The 25,796-nt window shown below is 52.3% G+C and overlaps 1 protein-coding gene across 2 annotated transcripts in view; it reads left to right on the forward strand.

Annotated features, from left to right (window-relative positions):
- LINGO1 (leucine rich repeat and Ig domain containing 1) overlaps nt 1-25,796 on the forward strand; it is a 167,809-nt gene that overhangs the window by 52,966 nt on the left and 89,047 nt on the right. The gene's annotated exons all lie outside the window — the stretch shown is intronic.

Genomic DNA, 25,796 nt, shown 5'->3' on the forward strand with positions numbered 1-25,796 from the left:
CATCACGTGGTGCTGGAGGAGCAGCAGGGCTGGGCACCATCACTGCTCCCCAGGCAGGTGTAAGAGCCTGAGCATGCCTCTGCCAAGGAGCCAGCTCCTGGTGCGCTTAACCCCAGCACAAACAGAGGCCCACGTGCTAGCGCAATTATTTCCCCGCCATGTGAAAATTGGCTGAGATACGTTTATCGCTGCCTTTCCATAATCCGCGAAGGGAAAATGCGTGGGCATCTTTGATCCTTCCCGAGTAAACTTTGACGGATAGGAACTGAAAACTTCAATTGAGTAATTGGCGTGATGATTGCAATAAAAGCCAGGAGGGCTCTGCCACCACCACCACAGCAGCTCTGGGGTGGGACTCGGGGGATCTTTGGAAAGATAAGAAGGTGAAGCGATGGGTGGGAGAAGAGCAAAACCTCCCTGGGGACCTTTGCAGAGGAGCCAGGCTTAGAGGAGCATTTAGGACCTGGAAGAAATGTGAAAGTCAGAGGTTGCAGTTCTGGCTGCAAGCTAGTGTCATCACCTGTAACCTTTCCAGTGACGGGCTCCTCTCAGGCCACCTGCTCTGCCACCAGCCACCCTGCTTGTTTTCTCCTGGGGGAACCAGTGGGTAGAAGCATAACATTTCCCTTTTCTCCAGTCTCTATGCCACTCTGTGTTTGATGTTTTCACACTTCCAAAGTCCCTATGGGTTTTCTAACCATACGCTTAACCCAGCAGAAAAGGTCCTGCTTCTGTGCTGGGATAAATTAGCAGGACTGTCTTGCAAGCAGTGGGACTGCTGCATATTGTGTCGTCTTTGCCTTTGGCCTCTTGACATGTTTTCTTTAAAAAAATATGTATTTATCAAAAAAGCAGCTTCTCTGTTTGATGCTACCCGTTGGGTTGATAATTGAGTCCCACCGAAGGCGTTGACACTGGCCGTGTGCCCAAGGATTTATTGTCGTTGTCCCAGGTTTCATGGCCCTGTTGAACTTGAGGGTTTTTCTTTTCTTTAGCAGAAAATGGTTCACTAGTTGTGGCCTAGAAATGTCAAAGGGAGGGGTGTTATGGTGGTCTAAGGGTTTTGGGTGCTGCTGGCATGACCTTGCTCTGGAACAGAGCAGCTCTGGGATGGGGACACCACTGCCCGGGGTGACCACGGCAAGGAGCAAACAATGGCAAACAAATGCCTGTAATGATGGTTGCTTCTGGCCATTGTTGACCATGCATGGTTTTCCTTGGTCCAGTCCATCCCCATGCTTTCCCAGCGGTGGTGTTTGAAGGCTCCCTGGGCTGCTATTCATGCGGGAGTGTTGGGGGATGCAAGCTGCTGTGCCGGCTGTGCGTCACCTGCCTTGTCCCCTCCCTCGCTGGTGCTGGCAGCATGGGTGGTTGTAAATCCTGATGCCTGAGGGACTGGCCTGATGTCCTCTCCCTCTGCATCCATCTCACTGGAGGGCATCTGGCATGGCATCGGCTCACCCCAAAAACTATTCCTCACTCCAAAACTAAGCAGAGACACTTGATCCATTGACACTTTGCTCGTGACGTTGGCAGCCTCAGCCGGAAGTCGCTCAGGTCCCTTCCCTGGCACTGTTCGTCCCCAAAAGCCCTTCCTGCCCAGCCAGGATGGGTGGGCTGGTGGGAGACATGGGCTCTCTGGTTGTCTTCTCTGGTCATGTCTACTCTTGAACACCCTACTTGGGCTTGGGACAGCGATTCCCATGGGGGACATGTGCAGCCTGAAGCCGGCAGCTTGTGCCTAATGCTGGGTGACCCTGAACAGGATATCTGCTTGCAAAAGGCATCGCCAACCAAGAAAGCCTGGAGAACTGGGGAGGAGTAGTGCTGGTGCTGCTGGTGAGATGGGCCTTGACCTGGGGCATGTGCCGGTGCTGGATGCGATGTCACGGTGGGAATTAAGGGAAGGGCTGTCTCAGCTGCTGCCAAAACGCTTGCACACTGCTCTGCACCAGCACATCAGGCTGCCTCAGCCCTTGGGAGAGCTGAGCTGTGTCGTGCAAGCAGCATCACCGTGTCCAGCGCTGCTCCAGTGCGTGGAGAAACTCCAGTCAATGGGTAGATGAGCTGACCACATGATTTTTCTGTGTCAGGGCCGTGTTACATCGGGAAGCGAACATACAACTCTGCCTTTCCAGGCAATTCCTTCAGGAGCAGCTCTGGCCGTGTTCCTGCCAGCAGCGAAGAGCAAGCGTCTCTGTCTGCAGAGTGGTGACAGGCAGGATGGGACCTGCTGGTCCCCAGAAAAGAGGAGAAGGTGGAAAATGGCCTGGAGGAGGAGGGGCAGTGGGGGGAGAAGTGGCAGTGGTGGTAGAATTGCCTCTCCTGAAGCACGGTAATTGGCTCACGACGTCTTCTCCCCGATCCTCTTACACCCCTCCTGTTGCACATCTCTCCCCAGACGCAGCCATGTGTGTTAGCAGAGATAAAAGCTCTCTTCCCACGTGGGGCTCTTCTCCCCCAGCATGCTTAATCGCAAACCAGCGTGGCAAACAGCCTTCCTGGGAGATGGCCCGGGCTCGGTTCCTCACTCTCCCTCCCTGTCTCCTGCCTTTTGCCTCCGCTCCCGCTTTCTCCCGTGCCTCGGGGCTGCCCACACGCCCCTGCAGCCTGCGTGGCTGTCACGTGCCTCTGATAAATGAGCTTCATCTGCACCCAAAATTAATCACATTGTCATGCCGGCAGAGGATGAGGCAGCTGCGCTGAAATGCCTGAATCTCTGGCTAATTTATCACAGGGGCTGGATGCAGAGCTGCTCCACAGCTCCTGCTGTGTGGGGACACACTTCGGAGAGGCGGACGGTGCCGGGGAGCTGCGAGGGCTGGGAGCGGATGCTTCGGGAGGAGGTCTTCTCCTGCTTCCCTGAGCTCAGCCATTGATTTTCAACCAGGACAACCTGGCAGGAGGTTGCTCACATTCAGGAGGGCTGATGCTGCTGGTGACAACCCAGCTCCTCTGAGCCACCTCAGACTTGGGAGCTGATGTGTCCTTCTGCGCTGGAGGATGCTCAGGAACCTGAAGCAGGAGACTAATGTGGAAAATGGACGTGAAGAAATTCTTCCAGGACTTCCAAATCTGCAGTGTTTGCGGATGGTTGAAGCGGGAGGTGCCTGGCCAGACTGACGCGTCCTGTTCACTTAATTACTACAGCGCTGCTCATCAGAAGCAAGGCTTTCACTGGCTGCGTGCCTGCAGCACGCGTGCAGCCTGCAATGGGCTGGTATCAACGCGGAGGACCAGCTCCAGGGCCAGGGTCACTCGGCTGTGGCAGCTCCTGGTACAAGACATTTGGGATGGGAGCTGGTTGTGGCATTCGCTCCTGGTGTTGCACAGGGGATGCATGTCTTTTTGGGATCCACATCATCCTGCTTGCTCGTTGCCAGCTGCTCCTCTCCATTTCAGTAAGGGTTTGGCTGGGCAGACCCTCTTTTCCTAGGTCCATCCCTAGGACAGACGTGGGTTCCTCCAATATATTCACTCTTGCTTGTCTTGTGGCAATTAATTACTGATTCCAGACCAGACTCAGCTCTGGAGTGCTCGTTAACTAATTGGATGCCTTCCAGCAAGTCCCAGCAGTCCCTCCATGATGGGAAAGTCGTGAATTCCTTGTCTGCTCCCTGATTGCTTTGTCCCCCTGTAGTTGATGGGAGCACCTTGGAAGAGGTCCGCTGGGGCTGCTCTCCAGGAACTCACAGGGGGCTGCTGACAGCACTGCGTGCTTGCTTTGGGATGCAAAATAATGGACAGCAAAGCAAAACACCGTGTAAATGCCTTGTATGGTGACTGATGGCATGCTTCAGGGGGCTCTGAGCTGGTGGAAGAGGCTGAAAACCTGCTCTGTCCACTGGTCTCTGAGGGTTTCACGACAACTCTCTTTGCAGATGTTGTCAGATGTGGGTTTTTTCCTTGTGGCCTGGCAGAAATGCAGGGAAACTAGTGTACTTTGTGATCTGAGGCTCTGCGTTGCCCACGTTTTGTTGTCATGGGGAGAACTGGTCCCATGTTTTCAGAGAAAAGAAGCTTTTATCAATAAAAATTGAGCTGCTGGTGCTCTCAGCAGCTCACCCAGACAAAACAGTGAATTGCTTCTGTTAAAACTTCAAATCTTAACTCATAAGGACATGGGCTTCCTTACACCCGCAGTAAGCTGGCTTTCAGGTAAACACAGTGTTTTGGGGAGCAGGAAAGGGTGTTCTGGGTCTCCTTCTTCTGATGTGTCTGTGACAGCCCTATGGGGTCTCTGGCCAACAGGCACCAGAAGTCATGGGCAGCTGAGCGAGAGGGGATGGAAAGCTCAGTAGGAGCATCTCTGAGCCTTGTCTTCAGACCTTGCAGCCTGCTGGGCTGACTCTGGGGATTTCCTCCCTCCTTGTCTGCATGCTTTAGAGTGGTTTTTGGGCCTGTGCTTGTGACTGTTTCGGAGCTCTTGGGAGAGGCAGATGTGTATATGGCTGTGAGCAGGAGACATGTCTGACCTGATGTTCATCATTATTTTGACTCCCTTGGGGGTCTGTGGGGTATGATGCAGCCTTCGGTCAACACAGAGGAGGAATTACTGCTCTCTCGGCTCAGCCTTGTGCTCAGAGCAAGCTGCTGCTGTGGGGGAAAGGGCTCTCAGAGGTGCCACCGCTAGTCCTGGTGGCATCGGTGATGGGTCCTGATGGTCGGTGTTGCTCAGCTTTGCCGAGGCTACCTACTTCACCAGGCTGCCTTATTCTATATTCATGTTCTCTTATTTTTTTAAGTCAGGGCTACAGCCAAGGCTTTGTGGGGACCCCTTTGCCAAAACACGAGAGAGACTGGCTTGTGCCCCCGGCTGAGTGGAGATGCCGGGGAGGATCCGGGGAGCAGCTGAGACATGACATGGGGAGTCGGAGGCGTGTGGTGACGCCTGTGCAAGAAATGATTCAACAGCCTGGGAAATAACAGCTCGGGTTGCCAAAGTGCGTGTTGAGAGGGTGGCAGGCAGTGCTCCTCAGGAGTCTGACAGCAGAGAACAGCAATGTTGGGCGACTCTGAGAGATGTCTTTGGCTTGGGTTGTCTGAGGTGGAAGAGTGAGGATCAGTCCCAGGTCTCACTGAAGTGGCTGGGCTGCTGCTGGTGCTGGAGCAGGGCAGGACCGACTGCCAGAGCCCAGCTGGGGCAGCCACTGGTGGTTCCGCTCAGTGTTTGCTGTCCCTGTGGCTGGGGGGGAGCCCGCTGCTGCGCAGGGAACGGCAGAGCGAGGCATCCCTGGGAGTACATGGGATGCTCTGGGGATGCTGAGCCACCTCAGCAGAGGGAAGCAAGCGCTCGTTTGCCCAAAGAAAAGGCTTTTCCAGTCTCCATCCACTGCCAGAGCTTGGGGAAAGCCAGCTGTAGCTATTTTGAAGCACTTTGCCACACTCTGCAGCAATTGCTGAAGACGTGCCCAGGCCTTTCAGGGCTCAGCATTCAGTTTCTGAAAGGACTCGCTCCCTAGAAATTCAACTGACCTGTCTCTGCAGATACCCCTGTGCCATCAGCCGGGGACCTGTCATGGCAGGGCTGACACCTGTGAATTTGCTGCCTGTCTTTTCCTAGGTGCAAATAACTGTGCCACAAATTACATTAGACTTAACTATCTGTTAACGCTCCTGTTTTCTGTTCCTTCAGTCTTCTAGCAGTGCCAAGGAACTGGAAGTGTTTCTTTGGGTCTAGTCTGGCCCCACAGTAGTAAATGGGGGTGGCAGCAGAGGCTGTGGATGGGCAGGGAGTGCCAGGGAAGCGCTGTCCTGCAGACCCTAGGGCTGCTGGCCATGCCCTGCCCCATGGCTTGGAGGAGCAGGGGATGCTACCACATCCCTGTCGGCACTGGTAGACGGTGCTGAGCTGTTCCCCAACGGGCTTTGCAAAACAGCTCCAAGGCAGGCTCATGGTATCTCCTGTCCCTCTGTCTCTTGTAGGATCCACTGGATGCCATGGATTTTAGCGGCATCTTGCATTTTCCTCTGGCCAGGCACAAATAACAGTATTTCACCCTCGCATCCAGCAATGCAAACCCCCTGCACCCACGTTTTGGAGAGAGCTGTGCTGTGAAGCGCCCACTCGGGCTCCTCTGAGCTCTGCCTTTGGGGTTTCGGCATGGTTTGTGTTTCCTCAAGCCTCCGTGCTTTCGGGCAGAGCTAGAAATGCCAGCCTCCCTGGGAGGGGCAGTCCTGGCATGCTCTGAAGCCAGCTCAGGGGAGCTGGAATAACCTGATATGACTCTGCAGAGCCTGATTTCTAGTCCCTGTAATTAAACATCCAGCTGTTGAGATCTTTTATGTGTATTCAAATTGAAACTTGGCAGGCTTACGGTAGCAGGGAGCTGGATTCAGTGACCGGGAAGATCTATTGCGCTCTTAAAGCAAACTCCATTATAGCCTGGCCAGGATGGGCAGGGATCTGAGCATGCCAGAGATGCTTTTAAGGGCTGAGCTGATGAGATTATATGGGAAACTTTGCCGTGTTATTGCTGACACCCAGCCCATGGACAGGGCGAGTGGGGTCTTCCTTAGAGATGGGGTCTCCAGAAGCCAAAAGAAGTCCTCAGAGCCCACTGAGGCACATAGGAGGCAGAAGAGGGCTCAGCCGCTGGAGGTCTTCCAGGTAGTGCCTGAGCTGAGCCTAAGTACAACCACCTCATTCAGGTGGAGGTGGCAGGAGAAGATGGCTGCTCCTCTGAACTACAACCCTAAACTCGAGATTTGTCCATCACTAGCGATAATGCACTGAGAAGTAAATGTCACTTACACAATTTATAGGAGAGATGCTTCGCTAGTTTTCTTTTTAAGGTTATACTAAAAATTAAACCACATTTTCCCCCAAGGGGGAGCGGCAGGCTGTCACTGTAAAAAATGTCCCTGTGTGTCGTGGAGCAGCACGCATGTGCGTGCACACAGCGTACGCAGGGATCGAAAGCACAAAAAGCACCGCTTATGTGGCTGTTTAGCTGAGGAAAATCGTTATTTTTATACATATATTTTTATACCGTAATTTCCTGGCCGCATAAAAAAAAATCAGAGTTACACAAGCTCAGAACTGAGTTCCCAGTATAAAAGCCTGATGCGTGACTTATTTATGCAACTGAAGCATAAACTCATCAGGGACACAGGCAGGCGTGCTTGGCATGGTCTCCCGCTCCAGCTCAGGTAAAGCAGGAGAGGATCCCATCCCAGTAGGACCCATGATTCCAGAGCCATGTGGCATAGGCACCGTCAGCTCGCAGGAAATGTTCATTTGAGGTTAAGCAAGGGCTCAGCTTGGCTTTGACCGACATTTTCCCTTCCCACCCTGAGCAGTGGGGCAGCTGTTTGGGGTCCGGCTCTCTCCAGCCGCTCGTGTGGCATGTGGCTGGACAGGGCTCTGTGGCTTGGGGATGTTCATCAGCTCTGGCAGCAGAGCTAATGCGATTAAGGGCTTTCCTCGCCCTCCACTCAGTGCTCGTTAACATTTCCCTTCTAAGGCGTTTACGAGCATCGCTTCATCTTGCTGCAGCTTTGGTTTATGCTGAGAGGAGTGCGGGGGCTGGCTGCTTGGGGAAGGCTCCCCAAAGGCCATGGGTGCTGCCCGGCCAGCGATGGGGCAGCAGAGGGAGGGGATGTGGCTGGGAGAGCTGCCGCGCCGCACCGTGCAATGCTACCAACCCCAGTGCTTCCAGCAAGGAGTCCTATTTGTACTGGGGATTGGGAGCTTGGAGAAGGCAGATGCCTGCCCTGGGTGAGGGAGGGTGAGGCTGCCTATCTGGTAGCCCGCGAACGGAGACCTACAAACAGCTTCTCCAAGGTGTCACAACCCCATCCTCTGCACAGGCAGGGAGAGAACCCAGTTTTGGAAACCTCCTTCCCAGCTCTCTCGATCCAGAACCAGGAGAGTTATTTTTATTTGGTCTTGCAAGTAGGTCTTGAGACATCTCTAAGTGGGTGCTTCATAGCGTGCATGCAAAGAAACCTTCAACACAAAACCCTTCACAGCAGCAAGCCCGAGGCTGTGCTCTGTTGTCCCTGCCCTGTGCTCTCCTTTTGCTCCATGTCCCTGTCCCAGCTCAAGCCTTCTCTGCCGGGACGCCTGCAGCAGGCTGCCACGGGGACTGACCCCTGCCCCGCAGAGGCTGCTTGCAGGAGATGCTCCTGGACTTTCCATCGTGGCTTCCAGACAAATGGGGTTGGTGGAGCCTTTTCATTCTGGGGGAAAAATGAGGAATGGAAAAGTAAAGATATTTTTAAAAAATACAGCATTTAAAGAGAAACAACCAGCTGATGGAAAAGGGGATGTTTGGGTTGTGTGCTACTGCTTGGCTGTGGTCCCTCGTGCACTCATGGGGCATGTGGAGTCCAACTCCAGCCCAGAGAGAGGAGGGCAGGTGGTAAATGTGGAGCAGGGACATGGTTGAAGGTTTAGCTGAATTGGAGTCAAACTTTGTTCTTTTTCAGTCACCTGAAATGTGTTGGTCTGTGTTGAATCAAAGTAGAAAATCCTGTTTGATTTCTTTCTGAATATTTTAATTCTTCTACCAAGAAAAGCTGAATTTCCCATGGAAATTGCATTTCCTGTTTGGAGACAGGTTGTTAACGCACCGATCAGCACTACAGAAGGCTGCTTTTCCAGGGGCTAATACCTGAAGATTGACTGATTTCAATATCTAGCAAGATGCATCCTCTGATTCAGCCTTTTCCCTGCCTCATCGGGGCTTTTGTGCTTTTCCTTTCTCTCACGTGCATCCTCTGGAGCCTAGCAAGACCCAGACTTCTGCTGCAGCCTGGCTCAGTTGAGCCGAGGAAGGCCTCTTCTCTCTATCTGCCTGCCTATTTTCATGAAACCTCCAGGAATTTAATATCTTTGAGATTTCTAGCTGTCACTCACACGCTGTTGAATTTGACTGCTGAGTCGGAGACTAATTAGGGGAGACAGACAACACGTGGAGCACGTGATTGCACAAACCTTGTTTCCTTAAGGAAACCATGCCAAAAAAAAATTTAAAAACCCTAAAAATCCCTCTTTTCAATTTTTTTGCCTTGTTCTACCTGAAGGTGGCTCTTGCCTGTGGCAGCCAGGGAGCATGGGCTGCCGTGGGGTGGTGATGCCCTGCACTGGGTGCCGCTGTGGGCAGGATGGGTGCTCTTGTCCCCGTGGTCCACAGGGACACAGCACTGAGTGCTCGGTGCGATGACTTTGGTCCTTCTGCTGTGACACAGGGTCGGCATTAAAGACATGGCACAAGCATCTCCAGTGCTGCTGTGCAATTTCAGGGCAGACTCATCTGGCAGAGCCATCCTTTATAAATAAAGGAGATTTTAATTAAAAGCACTAATTGTTAACAGTCTATTATACTGCACATTAAGGTGAGATGTTAGCAAAATAGTGGAACATCCATTAAAATAACTGTTAAAATACTGAACGGTGCTGGCATTAAAGGGACTTTGGCTGGTTGCTAAAGGTGCTCCCTTCAGCCCTAGGCCAGTGTCTTGCTCCAGGATGTGTTGGTGGGGCAGGAGTTCTTGGATAAAGCAGCCAACAGCAGGTTTGGAGGTGATGCCTGATTTCCTTGTGTAACCTGTGTGCCCCATCTTGCTGTTTGCAAGGGCGACATTGGTGTCAGGGGTGAAGGATAGGCAGGGACATGGGATGGGAGCTACTGAGCCTGTTACTACATTGGGAGGAAGCATAAAAGATGCTGCCTAAGGCATGTGGAGCTGCCTTGTGCTGCAGGCAGTAGCAGGCAGGAGGAGGAGGAGGAGGGCTGCCAATGGAGGCTGCAGCTCCTGGCTGACTCGCTGCCCTTCAGGGTCCAGCTCAGCTCTGGGATGCTCAGAGAAACCTGGACTCACACAGCTGCCTGCCCATGCCTGCTTTTATTCCCCTTGCCTGCTCCTTTCTTCCCCTGCTGCCAGACAGCCCCAAGACAGGCTTTTTATGCTTTTTCTTTTTGTCTTTTTCAACGAGAATAAATCTTTAATCTGTTGACTCTGAGACCATGCTGGAAACAAAGTCCTACAAATCTTGTGGGTTTTTTATAGCCACCTTCATCTCCCAGGTTGCCTGTTTGCAGCTTGGTCTGTGCCCAGAGTTGGCACCACAGGCTAGGATGGAGCTTAACCCTGACTGATCCATGCTGGAGACAACAATGCAGGGATGGGGACACAGGTGCCCTGCCACCTCCACGCCTCGATGCTGTCTCCGCTCTCCTTGCAAAGAGTGTAATAGGAAAGGGGAAGCATGTGGATGGGAGGAGGTAGACGTACAGCAAGGAAAATCATCTCATTTTGCTTAATTATGACTGACTGTGACAGCCCGCATCTTTAGTTTGAAAAGTATCTGTGAGGTGCGGGTTGCTTCTCTCAAACGGGATAATTATGTTAATTAAAATGCTTTCTTTATAGCAGTTCTGATTAATAAAAACAGTTCCAGTGCTCTCTTTAAACACGCTAACCTTCTGTTGTGCAGGAAAACTGGCTTTTCTCAGCAATTTATGACTTTTAAAACAGATTACAGCGGGACAGCCTGCTGCTTTCACGCAGTAACGCTTCCTACCCGGGGGAGAGAAAGGCAGCCCACCACCGCAGCGCCCTGCTCTCGGGGAACAGACGGAGGAGAGCGCTCGGGCAGCAACGCCGGAGCAGGCAGCAACATGTGCCCGTGTGGGAGCCGCGGATGGGAGGCGTCGGGGAGCTCTGCGAGAGTGCCAGGGAATAAAAATACCACTTATTTCTCTAATTGCTGTTTATTTCCTCTGCAAAGTATTGAGATAATTAACAAGCTCCCAATTAAGAAAAAATTGTGTGTAGGGGAAAAACAGGTATGGGTGCCAAGAGGGCTGGGCTCGTGCCAGAGCGTGGTCAAGGGCAGGGGTGGTGGTCCCTCTTGTTGACCACTTGTGGGATGGGGCCCTTCGGGGACTCCAGGACTCTGGAGGACACGGCGGTTCCCCAGTTCCTCGCTGGAGACCTTTGCCAAGATGATGGTTGTGCTTCTAAAGGTTTTAAAGATTAGGAGCGTGCGTGACTGTTGGCATTCGGCTGGTTCATGTTTCATCTCTTGGCTGGTTTGTTGGTTCTTGAAAGGGTTTGTTTCTCGCATGTGGAGCTTCAAAGCCCCTGAGCATAGTCTGATGTGGGTTTGGAGAGTGGCTGAGCATCTACCACCCTCCTGTGAAGCAGTGGCAAGCCAGGAGGGCTTGATATCTCTGCAGGTAGCTCTGAAAATACTGTACACAGGCAGCCCAATGCATCCCTTGTTGCTCATAAGGAGGGTAGTATTGTCACACACTTGTCCCCAAATGCCAGTCTGAGCCAGCTGCATATTCCCACTGTGGCAAGGAGGTTTTGTGTCCTCCCCTCCCTCCCTTTTCCTTCCTCCACGTCTTTCCCCCGGCTTGCTGTGCCTGCTGGCAGAGAGTGCCTTACACTGGTTCAGATGCTGCAGCAACACGTGAAGCAGTTCTCAGCTCCCACTTACACTTCCAGGACCAGCAAGGGGCTTTTACGCAGGGGTAGTGATTTGCATCAGGTCCCTTCCCTCCCTCCACACCCAGGAAGGGACCAGCACCTCCAGCAGCCGGTCCCCAGGCTCAGGCACTGCTGTCCTTGTGCTGGTGCCGTCCTGCCGCCTTTCAGGCAACCAGCCAGAGGGCTCAGAGGAGTTTGGGTCTGTTCTGCCTTGCTCCTGTAGAAGAGGAGGAAAGCGAGTGCTTGGCTCTGTGAAATACTGCATGTGAAAAGCCACCCTTGCCCGAAGAGATGACGGCATTAGTTTGCCATCCAGCTGTGACCCCTGACGTCGAGCGGGGTGGCTGGGTGACTTCACTGGGTTCACTCGACCAGGGTGAACTGCTGGCAGGCGCGGGGAGAGGGGCTGCACAAAAGCTCCCGAGTCACCACCCTGTGACACATGCACTCGGAAGCAGCGTGCGGTGGGATTTTTATGCTCTGAACCCCTCCAAATGGCTGCTGCTGGCACTGCCTCACCACATGCACACTGCAAGCCCCCCAATTTTGAAACCTCACCTGGGCATTCAGCGAGGCTTGGCAGAGCTCAACCCCCCGGGCCGGGAAGGCTCTGCCAGCCCCATGGCTGAGGGACTTCGATTCCCTGATCATCTCCTGTTGTCACTGCTTCTGTCCCCTTCATCCCTCCTGTCCTGCCCAGCTCCACTCCCCCTCTCTTGCCACGTTTGAAGTCTTTTGGGAAAGATTGGTGGAGGAGGAGGGGAAGCCCTGGGTATAAACTCCCACAGGCTTCAGGGTATCGTATACAGGCCAGGGGAGGGAGGTGAGGGGCGGTGACGGTGAGGCTCCCCCATGCATGCAGCAAGGCAGCTCTGCCCTCCGGTGCGTTTGCACCCTGCAGAGCTAGGCGAGTGGGGCAGTTAAACAGTGAAGCCATCCAGAGCTTCCCCGCATGTTATCGCCCCAAGCTGGGGGGGGGCCACAGCTGCCCCAGCCCGCCCCAGCGCGGCTCCAGCCCCCCCAGCACAGCCCTTTCCCTGCCCTGCAGGCTCGGCTGGGGCTGACTCCACTCCTCTCCTCACCTCGCTGCCCCGTTTACCTCTGCTATATTTACATGTCTATTTTATGATTTCAATTTTTAATGCTTCTGCTCTTTGAAGATGCTTAATGCTTTGGAGTGGAACATTTTCTTCTGAGTCCTGAGTGCCAATTGAGGACAGACCAATAAATCAACTAATAACTGGAACCTCATTTTCTGCTCCCATGACTGCGAGTTAACCCTCCTTGTGCTGCCTAGGCTCTCCCGGTGCTTCCCCATCTCCCCGGGCTGGACGCTGGCAGGCTGGGCTCTGTTGCTGTGCCTGGGGTGGCCAGTCAGGCACTGCCTGTACTGACTGTAAATACAGCAAGCACTTGCATGCTGCCTGTGCCAGCTCTGAAAATCCCTTGGCTGGGTGGTGTCAGGCCTTTGGGCTTCCTGTGCTGGGCTGTATCTTAAGTGATGGTTTCCAGCTGTCACCTTCTTTCCTCTGCCGTCACCACCGGCACTAACACCCCATTGCTGGATGGTCAGAAGAGCTGGAGATTAGCAAGGCTGCCCGCAGAGAAGCGGGGAACACGGTGAATGAGTCTGGCAGGTCACCTAGCGAGACTCGGGCTGTTCCCAAGCCCTCGACAGCTCCTCAGGCTGGAACAGTCAAGTGCCAGCTTTGCGGCTTTGTGATGCTGCAAAATCCAGGACCTCTAACTGCGCTCTGCAGGAATGACATCCGGAGAAAGCCTCTTCCCTGCTGCTTGCACAGGTGCTCCGGAGCCTGGCAACTTGTGGCAGAACTGAAGGAATCCCTCAGGAAAGCACCCCGTCTCTGTTTCACTGGCAGCTGGAGCAGATGAACCTCCGGCGCAGGAGAACGTGCTCTGTGCTACGAGTCTAACAGAAAGTGGCAGATCTTAGGTAAATCTTCTTTCCAGCTATTCACCCTAGCCCATAAGGGCTGAGGACTTTCCACACTGCTGCATTCATTTGTCCAACTCTATTTACTGTTCTCATTCATATCAATACCATCTAATCCTTTAAAGAAGCGCCCACTTCTACCACCTCCTGTAGCAGCAAGTTCTGCAGGTTGTTTGCAGGGCGCTTGAGGATTCAGGTGCTACCCCTTCTCTCAAGATACCTTCCCCAAGAGAGGCTGCTGGGCTTACCTTTCTGTAGTACTTTATTGCCTGTTGAATTATGAAAGCACTGCTTGCATCACCTGGCAGACAGCCACGGAGCTGCCTCTCAGCTGCTCTTTAACTTCTGACTTGAAGGTGTTGCATGCATTAGCCTCCACTCCTCTACATCTGAAGCCAGGCTGTGTCTGTGGGCTGTGCTAACGTGGTGTGGCCGGGGCACTGGGGAAGCCCTGGCCATGCAGAGAGCAGCCAGCCCCGGTCTCTGCTCCCTGCAGGCTGCTGTGGTACCATGCTGTTGTATGGCCAGGCAGTGCAGCGGGCAGGGGTGCAGGCAGGCCAGGCAGGGTGGACCCCAGGCCCGGCAGGACATGGGGGCTGAGCACAGCTGTGTCCTGTGGTGAGCCTCACCAGGCAGGGGGGCTCGGCACCCCCGAGCCTTGGTTCCCCCACCAGTGGTGGCAGAGGCACCCCTGTCTCTCCACACCCCAGCACCAGCCTGGTGCCTTTGGCACTGCTGCCCCAGAGGAGAGAGCAGGGCTTCGTGGGGCTCTGCAGCTGCCTAATTAAGTGCCGAAGCTTCATTAGATAGTCCCTGAGACAGGCACGTCTGCCCTGGTACCCTTGCACTGCCACAGAAGTACAGGGCAGCATAGTAATAACACGAGGCCATGGCTATGCTATTTCCACCACCTTTTTTTTTTTTTTTTTTCTAAACAGGCTTCTCTTCAGTGCTGTGGTTTTGCTCCCGGGGGCTGGATGGCTCTCTGCAGGGGCTGCAGCTCAGCTGCAGGTGCCAGGTGGCAGCAGGGGACCGGGCTCAGCCAGGGTTTGATTCCCACTTTTGCTGTCAGAAGTGATTTGTCCCCAGGGAGCCCTCCCGGTGTTTGGCTCGGAGCAGCCTGGCCCCGGGCCAGCTCACTTTTGGCAAGCCAGGAGTGCCCAGGGCTGGTTGGCAGAGCTGCTCTGGTGTGCGGCTGATGGCTCAGGCTGCCCATCGCCATCTCCATCATTCCCAGAGAGCACTGGGGAGAGGATGGGGAAGGGAACAGGGCCCTTCTCCTTCCAGCCTCATGCTTTATTGCGCTCCAATGGCCCACATTGTGTTTATCCATAATTATAATAGGGTGACACGGTTACAGTTTCCAAACCCATACACAAATGCTTAATAACCCAGGGGAATGCTTTCCCGCTCATTAAGTGGCTCAGGCAGGAGCCGCTCTGCCTCTGCCCCTTCCCCTGGTCCTGTGCAAGCCAAGCGTGGGGAAGCATCTCAAGGCTGCAGCCTTGGGGGACCTGTCACCAGAGGGACACCACCTCCGTCCCCTGCATCCTCGGTCAGGCAGATCTGTGCACCCACGCTCTGGAAATGGAGGCAGAAGGTATCAGGGATAAATTTTCAATTGGAAAACGCATTTTTTATCAGGCTGCATTAACAGAATTGGCGTGTAGCTGCGAAGCAAACATTCAGGTGGGAGAGTACTGAAGCAAATCATTCTGGCTTCCGTCTGTTGACAGTGTCCAGGAAATTCAAATGTATCTCTTTGATTTGACGTGTTTTGACTTTTATGTTTTAATATAATATCCAGGTTATATTTAACATTTTATTATGGTTCGTGTTTGAGAAATGAAATACTTTTCCCCTTACTGCAGCAAAATGCGTGAATGTTTCCCGGCAAAATGCAAGGGCTTGTTTTTTCCTGAGCCCTGTTCTCTGGGTGATTTTGATTCACTGAGTTCAGTGCAAAACAAAACTTTTAATTTAGGAACCTCGCACAGACCAGATATTGCAGTTTCGGACAAATTCATGGCTTTTTGGTTATGTGCACCCTGCAAAGGGGCACCTGAGCCCTGGAGCAGGTTCAGGGGTCTGGGAAAGCAGCATGTGTTCTAGTCTGGTGTTCAGAGGTGCTGCTGAGATAACATAGAGGCAGATTTACGGCTTTGACCTGACTGTGTGGGGACAGAGGTGTCTGTGGAGGACCGTGTACTCTGCTGGTGTTGGTACATTGCTGGCGACGGTGCCTGGGAGGTGGCACGTCCTTTTGGTAGGATGCCATGCAGGGCATCCCTCTTCCCTGCCCTGGGGCAGTCAGACCGCTCTGCTCCCGCTGCGACCCTAACAGGTCTTGGGGTGCCATAGATCAAAGTCACCTTTGCACCCCCTGCAAACCCCGACTTGAGCAAAAGGAAAGTGGAGCTGCAGGCAGAGCTCAGGGCGACTGAAATGCTTCTGCTGCCGGTGCCTGTTGGCTGCTCACTTGCGTGTGCACGTGAGCGGGTGCATGTGTGTTTGTGCATGCATGTAGGGATAAAGCTGCTTCCCAGGCAACTTCTTTAAAAAAAACAAATGACAGCTTGTTTGCTGCTACAATTGCAGGGCTGCCTGGCAGAAGCTCCATTCCAGAACTTTGTTTGGAAGATGCCACCTGCAGATAGCCAAACGCATTTGTATGGTATCAGTCAACAGCACGTTCCAGCCTCCAACTCTGTTGGGGGGGAAAATCATCTCACTGATATATGTGTTTCAACACCAATTATCCAAGCCTCATTTGCTCTAGACTCACAAGACCATGTCCCATGACATCTATTAATTGCATTAAAAATCTCTCATTATCCTAAATCTCCAGGATGGAGTTTCTCAGGCCCAGGTTTTTAGGAGGGCACGGGTGTGTGACAGCACGGAGTGGAGGATGCATTGCATTCACGGCGGGCTGGGCACACCGGGCACTCACAGCCACTGCTGTCAGCAGGGTCCAAGCCCTTTCAGGTTGGCAGCAGTGGTGTGCTTCTCCCAAGCCTCTGCCACCCATTTATTCATAGTTGGGTTGTACTCTTTACGTGGCTGATCCATCAGGCACGCTGTGACAGTTTGGCTTGGAGTGGCTGGGTGGTGCCGCTCCCCGCGGCCCCTCGCGGTGTCGGGCAGCGTGGTGCTGCCAGTGCTCCGCACCACACACCGCCAAGCACGAGCCACTTGCTTCCTCTTTGCCAAATACTTATTGTTCCTGCTTTGAACTTCTGCAAAGTGAGGTTTGCCAAGGCTCCAACATGAATCATTAATTAATTCCTGGAGGGTTTTTTTTTTTTGTGTTGTTTTGCTCTGATAACTGAAAACAGGGAGAGGGAGGCAGGAGGTGCAGGAGAGCAGAGGTGCATTTGGAGCCGTTTCACCATCCTCGGTCAGGAGGGTGCTGCGGGTGCCCCACTCGCTGCAGCTCCTTGGGCTGGGCTGTAATTGCTGTCAGGCGCTGTTGGCACCCAGACCCCTGCCCTCAGCCTCTGCCCTCATCCTGCCTGCTGGGCTCCATGTGAGAAACTGTACCCGCCTCTGGCTGTGAGCATCCCTCTCCCCTTGTTGTCCTCCTCCTGCGCCCTGGGGCATGGTAGGGTCTCCTCTGGTGTCCATGGTGCTGGGGGTGCCCTTTGCTGAGAGCCTTGCTCGATGCAGGAGCCCCAAGGTTGAGCAAAGGCGGGGAATTGCTTTGGAAACGTCGTACCCTTAGGGGGTCTCTGGCAGTGCTGGTAGAGGTAGAAAACTCAGCAGGGCACCAAGAAAAGGCTTGGAAAGGAAAAGGCAAGTAAAAAGGACAGAAAGGTCTCATTAAAAGAGAAAAATACATTTTCATTTATTGGGGAAGCCTTGGGATTGTGGGGAGTGGGGTAGGGCAGTAAAATCTTGCCTGGAGGCCGAAAACCCAACTTCTTGTACGCCACGTGCTCCAGCCCTCGACCATCCCAATGGAACCCTGCTGGGCTTGTTCCAGTATTTCAGTGCCTTGTTGGGCTGGGGAGCCCCAGGCAGGTTGAAGAGAGGGCCTGGCCTTGGCTGTGGCCACGGAGGGAGGGCAGGAGCAGCAAGCCCTGACCCTGCGCCCCAGAGCCCAGGGACAGCAGGAACGGGCTGCGTTTGTGATAATGCCTGGGCCCCCAAGCCTCCGGGAACTCTTGCCATTTCCACTCTCTTGCTGGTTTAATAACTTGTTCCTTATTGACATTTTTATTCTGAACACAGGGAAAATGCCAGCATGGTAATTGCAGTACATGTAAAGCAAGGCACTGTGCCATATCCTCCAGATCATCTCCTTCCCCCTTTCCCCAGCTCGTAAGGCCCAGGCGGAAATGAGCGGTGGCTTGGCCGAAGGGTGGGATACAGGGAGCCGTGCGTGCTGTGGAGCTGCCACCACCGATGGATAGGTGGGACACAGGCACCATCCGTTCCTCCATGGTGACTCGCAGGGCAGCAGCAGGGCTGGGAATAACACCAGGTCTAATTGCTCTGCTAACAGCTAGACCCACTGCCTCCAGGAACACTTCCATCTGCAGATATCTTGTGGTTTCTAATACCATAGAAATCCCTCCTGCTCTCATGTTTACCAGCATGCAATTGCAACCCCTTGATGTCTGCATAACAGCCTTCCATCTCCCAGTTCCCCGTAAAGAGTGACAGAGCTATAACAATCTGGAAAGAGGCAAACAAGAAGCAAAAACCCACTGGGATCCAGGGAAAAATCTGTGTCCTGCAGGATGTAAATCAAAAATAGAAATGCTCTTCCCTCTCTCCACCCCAAAAGTATTTGACAAATAGATAATGTAGGAAACGTATAAATCTGCAAAGCCATGGTAGCCACCTTTTTTCATGCAATAAGCCAGAAAATGTTTACTGCATGAGCAGACCAGAAGCTGTAATGTTGTAAAATGATAGTGCTGGGGAGCCATCTGCTTATTGACTGAAGTCTGGAGCACAGGCTTTCGCTACAGTGTCTTACATAGATGCGTGTGCATGCATATGTGCCAGGGATGCACACTGAATGCATACTGACTACGTGATTCCTTATGCCCAGGGGCCATTTGTTCACGCCTGGACACATGAGAGCGTGGGCTGCGGCATGCGTGCAAGCTTGCAGGTAGGGCCACCCCATGCACCGGGGCACGTCCCGCTCAGTAGAGGCAATGATGTGCTTCGGCAGCCTGTCCGTGCCCTGCGGGTGCTTGAGACTCCCTGGCTCAGCCTGGCTCATTCTCTTCTCATCCTGACGCATTTCACCTCCCGCTTTCAACAACCAGCCAAGCCTCTGAGCCCTACCAGCGTTTGTTGTCGCCTTCTGCGATTTGATTGTTAACATGAAAACACCGTGGTTTTCCTAAATTGCTCTGTCACTCACGGCAAGCGAGGGACCCCATCCACGCGTGACGCTGGGAGCTGCGGGCTCTGGGAGAGCTGCCTTCCCTGGTGTTTGGAGCAGGGCGTTTGTATGGGCGGGCTGCACTTCACCAGGGCTCCCTATTTAGCTTGGAGAAACCTCGGGGTGTCGTTGGGTTACGTCAGGACGGGCTATGGGGTGGTGGCTGGGGAGGAGGGTGGGCTGGTGAGGGCAGGCACAGGGGATGCAGCAGGAGGGTCTCCTCCCCTTGCCCTCTGCAACTCACAGCTCTGCTTTTCAAAGTGGGGTGATGGAAAAGCGACCGTGAAGCAAACGAGCAGACCCATAAGCTTAGGGGCTGTCAGGAGGCCTTCACGTCAGGGGGATTCCACTGGCACAGCACCGGCGAGGGACGCGTCAGAGGGCTCAGTGCAGACCTGTCATGGATTTGCATCTGATGAGAGCCTCAGGCATCCCGGGCTCCTCCCGCTAAAGCCTCTGAGCCACGCCAGCACATGGTCGCCTGTAGTTAAGAGGGGGATTATGCATGTATGAATGGTTGGCATTGAACTCCTAAACTCTCAAAATCAAATTCTGCCCTGCAGAACGGCAGCACCGCTCCTGCTGAGGTCAGGGGGATTTGTGGCTGCTTGTAAGAGAGCCAAATTTGTCTCTTCTTCCCCCGCTGAAGGTCGTGCCACAGTGCCCTCAGCATCTGGCTAATCCAGCCGGTGCCCCTCACCCATACGCAGACCCACACATCTCCGGTGCCTGCTGGGGCCATGCAGAGCCCCGCGTTGGTGTCCCATCTCACACCACGGGAGCAGCAGGGACCCAGGCTGCCACACGTGTCTGTGCACCCATCAGTGTGACAACCTGACTGCAAGAATCAGTCTGCAAGTCTCCGATGCAGTGAATTTGGTCTGTAACATTGCATGCCTTTGTTTTGATGACAGGAGTGGTGAAATAACACCCATGGGACAGAAGGGATACCAAAATTATGATATTGCCCTTTGGAATTATTTCACAGTCAATGTAGCTTTCCTGTCCTCTTGGTGATATTTTACACAGACATTGCTCAAAGGATCACTGTCTTATATTAATCCATTTCTGTTGATGCACCGAATAAAATGCTATATTCCCCCTAGCACTCCTGCTGTCCATTTTGTTTCCAAGCAGCAAGCTGCCACCGTTCACGGGCAGTGGTGTTTGTCTGCTGCTGTGAATTATGATCAGCTATTGCAGAACAGGAATGGGGTACAGATTCATTCAGTCTGCTCTCTCACAAGCTGCTCTTGTATTATTGATAACCCAGGGATGAGTGATTATTACATATATAAATTTATTTTAATTTCTTATGATTGCTGCTGTGATTAAATTATGTGCCAGGTTGTACTTGTCCTGGCAGCGATTAGGTGCTACAAGCCGTGGCAGAGTTTACATACAGGGCCTGACTTAGTGAGACTGATAGATGAGACAGGACTGGTTTTCTCCACACAGGGCTCTGGCCCAGATCTGCAGAGGGATTTTGGTGTGTACATGTGCTTGATTTCAGTTTTGGTGGGTCTGGGTCCTGGCCTTGAGCTCAGTGCAGTGCAATTGTTTTGGATGTATGAACTTTACATGTTTCCCAGGAGAGCTATAGCCCCAGTAGCACACATCAGACTCCTGGCATGGATTTTCTTTGCTCAGTTCCTTTTTTCAGACCCAGCAGGGTTGTCCCTGTGCCCTGGGATTGTTTGGTCCAAGCTGGGTAGGAGCAAGTGGCTCTGCCTGGGCATCCAGAACCAAATCCAAACTGTATTGTTGCTTATTTTTCCAACCTGTCCCATTTTCTATAGAATTACAAACTTTGGGCTGGAGTTATAAAGGTACTTAGGCACCTAAAGATGGAGAGAGGAGCTGAGAAAGCTTAGGTGTCTACACTCTCTTCACTTACCCTGTAGACACCCATCTGCATTTTAAACGTCTTTCAATATCTGGCTATTAGGGCCAGGTAAAGCTAATTGTATGAGTAATTCTGTTGACTTAGTTACTCCTGTAAACATTGACAGAATCAGCCCTCCTGTTACTCAATAGAAAACACTTCCCAGCAGAAAATACAAACAAATTGCTCTTCATATCATAACATTTTAAAATAAAAATATCAATAAGGAGCTAAGTCAAAACTGCATTTTAGATTCAACAGATTATTCAGCAGAAAACGCAAAAACAATGAAGCTCCTCTGAGTATGGTACTAAGCATACACAGACGTATTGCTTTTTCAGATCACAAAATCTCAATACCCAAGATCAGTAGAAAACTAAGTAGAAAATGCTTTTTATAGGATTCAAATTCCAATTAAATTAGAGCAGATTATTCAACAAGAAAGCCTACAAAATGAAGTCTCAGTTTATGTATTGGAAAGCAAAATGCAAATATGTTGCTTTCCGGCTCGCAGGTTTTCAAACCAAAAGACAAACTTACTTTAAGTAAAAATTATTTCATTCAAATTCTGAGGGAATCGACTCAAGTAACTGATCCTCAACTGAATTATTCAGCTTTTTTATCAACAGACTTATTTCTTCTCTCTTTATTCTTAATTTGCCTATTCATAAATTCCACCGCTTTGTCAGTCATAAGAAATACTTTCCAGTAGCTTTGACAAAGCAAAAATTAGCAGGGAAGAGAACTGGCACATAAACACTTCACTGCAAAATACTTCCTTGCAACGTAAGATAATTTTCTCTTCCTGGAGCTTTAATGCCAGCAAAAATCAATGTGATCATCTCAGCTAAACCTCCCGCGCAGTGCTCACCGCAGGGCTTCCACCCAGCCTTTGGGGACAGTCCCCAGGCTGGCCTTGCAGTGGCGGTTTTGGACCTGTGGCCTCTGGCAGCCAGGGGGGGGGTCCCGGTGCCACCGCTCCACCCCAGGTCCCCACTGGCATCCCCAGGGGAACAGCTTTGCTTTTAGAAACTCTGCTTTGGGCTGAAAGGTCCCGCAGGGCAGAAGAACGCGCTCTTTGGTAGACAGCTCCGTTATTCCATTTCCTTTGCTCTTAAACAGTGGTATCTTCTTTCTAACCTGCAATTGCCTGGCTTTGACTTCGAGCCATTGGATCTCATTACGTGAGCTTGTGTGGGTCGTGGGTGTTTCTAGGGGAAATACCGGTGATCATAAATCTTTCCTTTTGATCTAAAAACATCAATCTCTGCTGATCTAAAGAAGACTCAAAGGTTACAGTAACGGTTTGAGTCAGAAGGGTAGAACTAGATGAAAATCTTAGTTCTGTAATTTTATTAGGAATTGAGAAATATTTTAACAGGGGGATTGAATGTATCTTTAAATACAGAACTTAAAAAGAAGGAAGGGATTTGTTCAACTGACACACCGGAGGAATTGTAGGACCTTAGAAACAATTTGTAAAACCTCATTAAATAGGAGAAGCTTCTGTGAATCTGTCCAGCTTTCCCACAGAACTTTGAACCTTCCTTCTCACTCCAGTCTGCAGCTATTTGCTGCTGTGGCTGCAGAGCAGTAACCTGCCTGCAGGCACCACGAGCTGCCAAGCCACATCCCAGGACCCCGGAGCTGCGATGCGGGATGGTAAATGCAGTCAAGGCCAGGGTCCCTCCTTGTAATCGCTTCTGATTCTCCCAGTTTCTCCAGGCAATGGTCTTGTGTTAGTGGAAGGAGTGGAAAGGGCAGTGGATGCCTTGGGTCGGAGGTGGGACTTTGGGGGTGAGATGTGGTCTTCCTTCTGCTCTGGAAACGTTACCCGTGTGTCTCTGCTGCAAAGTGTCTTCTTGTCCTCATCTCCTTGTTTGGAGGTGTCGCAGAAGAGAAACCAGGGATGCTGTTGCCATTTTTCCCTCTCTGGAGAGCAGGCTGGGAGAGGACGCAGAGGGGCCACAGAGATTGGAGGTAGTTGCCAGAGAAGCACTAACAGAGGGTGACAGCTTGGAGCCGGCACCCTTGCACCCTACTGTGGCGTGCTACGGTCAGGACACGCTGTGCGGGTGTCTTGTGGGGACATGCCACCCAGCCCTGTCCAGCCCTGCTGCGAACACCCCGCGTGCTGTGGATTTTTGCCTCCTGAGATGTGAGAGGCACGCTGGAGATTTTGGCAGCAGCACAGAGAGCAGCTGGGGTTTATGGCACCCAGGAAGCTACTGAAGATGGCTTACATGTTTGAGAGACACTTGGCTATATTGGTGCTGAGGAAGGAATGTCCCTCCACCTTTCTTCTCCCTGTTTCTTGTGTGGGAGTGAGGGTTCCCCACCCTTTGGTACTCCAGCTGTGAGTGAAGCTCCCTGTGCAAGGAACCTTGGAAGTGTCACCCCTTTGGCAGAGCTCCGGGGCTCTCCTGCCAGCCTTGTGATGATGTTTCCCAGTGTGCTGGCAAGGCGACCTTGGCTGAGGCTGCCCTGCTGTGCAGGGGGATCTCAGGGTGTGCAGTGGTGCTGGCAGTGATGCTCCTCTCATGGAGAAAGCAAGCCCTGCAGCCATTGCTGGGATTCAACACTGTCTTTGTGCTTCCCAAGCCTTGTTCTATCTGGTGGGAGAGTTGCATGGGAACATCAAAGATTAATGAGTGCCCTAGGGAGAGGAATGTGGATTTGGGGGAGAAGGGCTCTCATCACCCTCCTTCCAGATTTTAATGGCCAGCTGACATGTAGAGTTTGGCAGCAGAATGAAACCCCAGCCTCTATCCTCTTCTTTTGTGGTCTGTGCTTTGTGCCCACCAGGGGAGAGTCATCATGGTTGCTGCAGAGTGGAGGGGCTGGGATTCCCCCAGGACGTGGCTCAGCGATGCCTTATCAAACCCCCAGCACTGACTGAGCTGGTAGCTCTTAGGTCCTGCCTTGGACACAACAAGGGCACGACTCAACATTTACTGGAAGGAAGGGGCAAAACACAGGGCAGGGGCTGCAGCATGTGGGGGAGCTGGGGAGGGAGAGGCAGAAAGGGAGGGAGAAGGAAAGGGAAGGGAGATAAAGGGAGGGGGACACAGGGTGGTAGAGGGCTGCTCCTTCCATCTCATTTCCCATTAGGGTGGCTTGAACAGCCCACGGCATCCTCTCCTTGCAGAGGGTAATGGGCTTTCTGCAGAGCTCTCTGCTCTACCAGGAGGGAATGAGAAAGCAATGTCAAATATATGTTTGAAATGTCAACAGAAGGGCCCTGCAAGATTGACTGCAGTCTCGTGAAATATTTAATTCTTTCTTTCCTTATGAAGAGAGACGTTATTCTGGATGAAAGATTTATGCAGGGGGAGGAGGGCAAGGGAGGAGGGGAGAGAGAGGGGGAAGAAGCGTGCGGGGAGAGGGAGGGGACCAGCAGGCTCCCTCTCTCACTGCTACCCCTAACAGGGTGCCTGTTTGATCTGCCTGCCTATTACTCATCGCTGGAAATGTTGGATGTGGCTTCATTATCTCAGGCTCATTTATTTCTATCAGCATATTTTCCCTTTCTGCTGTCTTTATCTTTGCACAGATGTCTATCACAAAGCACGTGCCCACCAAGCCCCAGACAGCCCCAGCACAGCTCACCCTAAAGCAGGGGGTACCAGGAGCTGGGGACACCGGTGGCGGCGTGGGGCCCTTGGTGGGATAGCCACAAGGAAGCCGTCCACGCCAAATGGTGGCAGAGGGGTGTCATGTTGAACAGGATAACCTTTTTCCAGGCTTGCGGGTTTTATGCTGCCTGAGGAAGAGGTCTTGCTTTCCCACGTGGGGTACCAGTGTCTGATGCTGCAGATCCAGGGGGTCACAACTGCATCTAACGAGGCTGAGGGGGATGGGAAGGGCAAGGAAAGCATTCATCCCTTATCTGCTGCCCGCTCAACACTGTCATCTGCTCTGCATCCAAAGGCTCGCTGCCTGTCCATCTGTTTGGGGTTTGCTGAATAGGGAGCCTGTGAACAGTCAGATACCTCCGCGCTCCGAGGGACCCCTTCCTCTCAGCAACTTGCAGCGGGGCTGTAACCTCCATCCTGCCCTGCGCTGTGCTGTCAGCTCATGACTGCAACGGCTGATCCGATGGGTCTTCCTCCCTCACCCGCGGCGGCAGCGCTGGCACTCGAAGAGGGAGAGGGACGGATGTCTGCAGACACGCTCACCCAGAGCCTCCTGGCCAGTGGAGCTTAGCGGAGGCCTCTGGCATCTGTTGTAATGTCAATAACAGCGATAATCCATCTGAGGTCATGTTAGCAAGACCAGAACCAGCTGAGGAAGCATCTCCCCACCCCTGCAATTCTTGAGATAGAAAAGAAATGAGTTCCCACCAGCAACAGGAACAGAGATGTAAAATTCCAATACCAGTAAAAGAAAAAAAAAATCTTGAAAAAAACCCCTTTTGATTCCACTGAATAGGGTTTTTTTAAAAATAATTTCAAAACATTTTGATAGTTGCTTTTCATTTCTAGTTCTTTTTGCAAAACTATAAATTACTGTAGATTTATTAACCTAAAAATTGATTTTCTTTCATTTCGAATGTGTCAAAAATGGGACATTTTGACCTTCTGAGCCTTTTTCCAGAATTTTTGTGAAATGGGTAATTTGTCACAACGATCCTTTTTTGGAAGGCTTTGAATTTCAACAAACTGGTATTTACTGATGAAAACACATTCAGTTGACAAATTCCCAAACCAGCTCTATTCAGGCAGTGGCTGTGATTTCAGGTTTCCAGAGCGGAGCAGAGAAAGGTTTTGGTACATGATTAGAAGCTTTCACATCCCGGGTGGGGATGCATCCTGAGAGCAGGTGCCCCTCAGACAGTTACAGCTCTCTGCGCCTGCCTAGCTCAGATTCAAAGCAGAGACCTGGAGCTGAAAAGGGCGGTAGTGTCCGCTCTCAAGTCCCCTGGGCCACCTGTGTCCTCACCGTGCTCTGCGCGGCTGGCTCTGTGCAGGGCAGAGAGCTCAGAAACTCACGGCTTCCCTTGCACCTCCCCGCTGAAACCACATGCACTGGCATCACTGGCATCCAAGCTGTTACACTCACTGCAGCGTTAAACCTTGATAAATGCCTTTAATATTTAATCGGTCTTT

The sequence above is a fragment of the Strix uralensis genome, chromosome 11 (genome assembly GCF_047716275.1).
Source record: "Strix uralensis isolate ZFMK-TIS-50842 chromosome 11, bStrUra1, whole genome shotgun sequence".
In the NCBI taxonomy this organism is placed as follows: Eukaryota; Metazoa; Chordata; class Aves; order Strigiformes; family Strigidae; genus Strix; species Strix uralensis.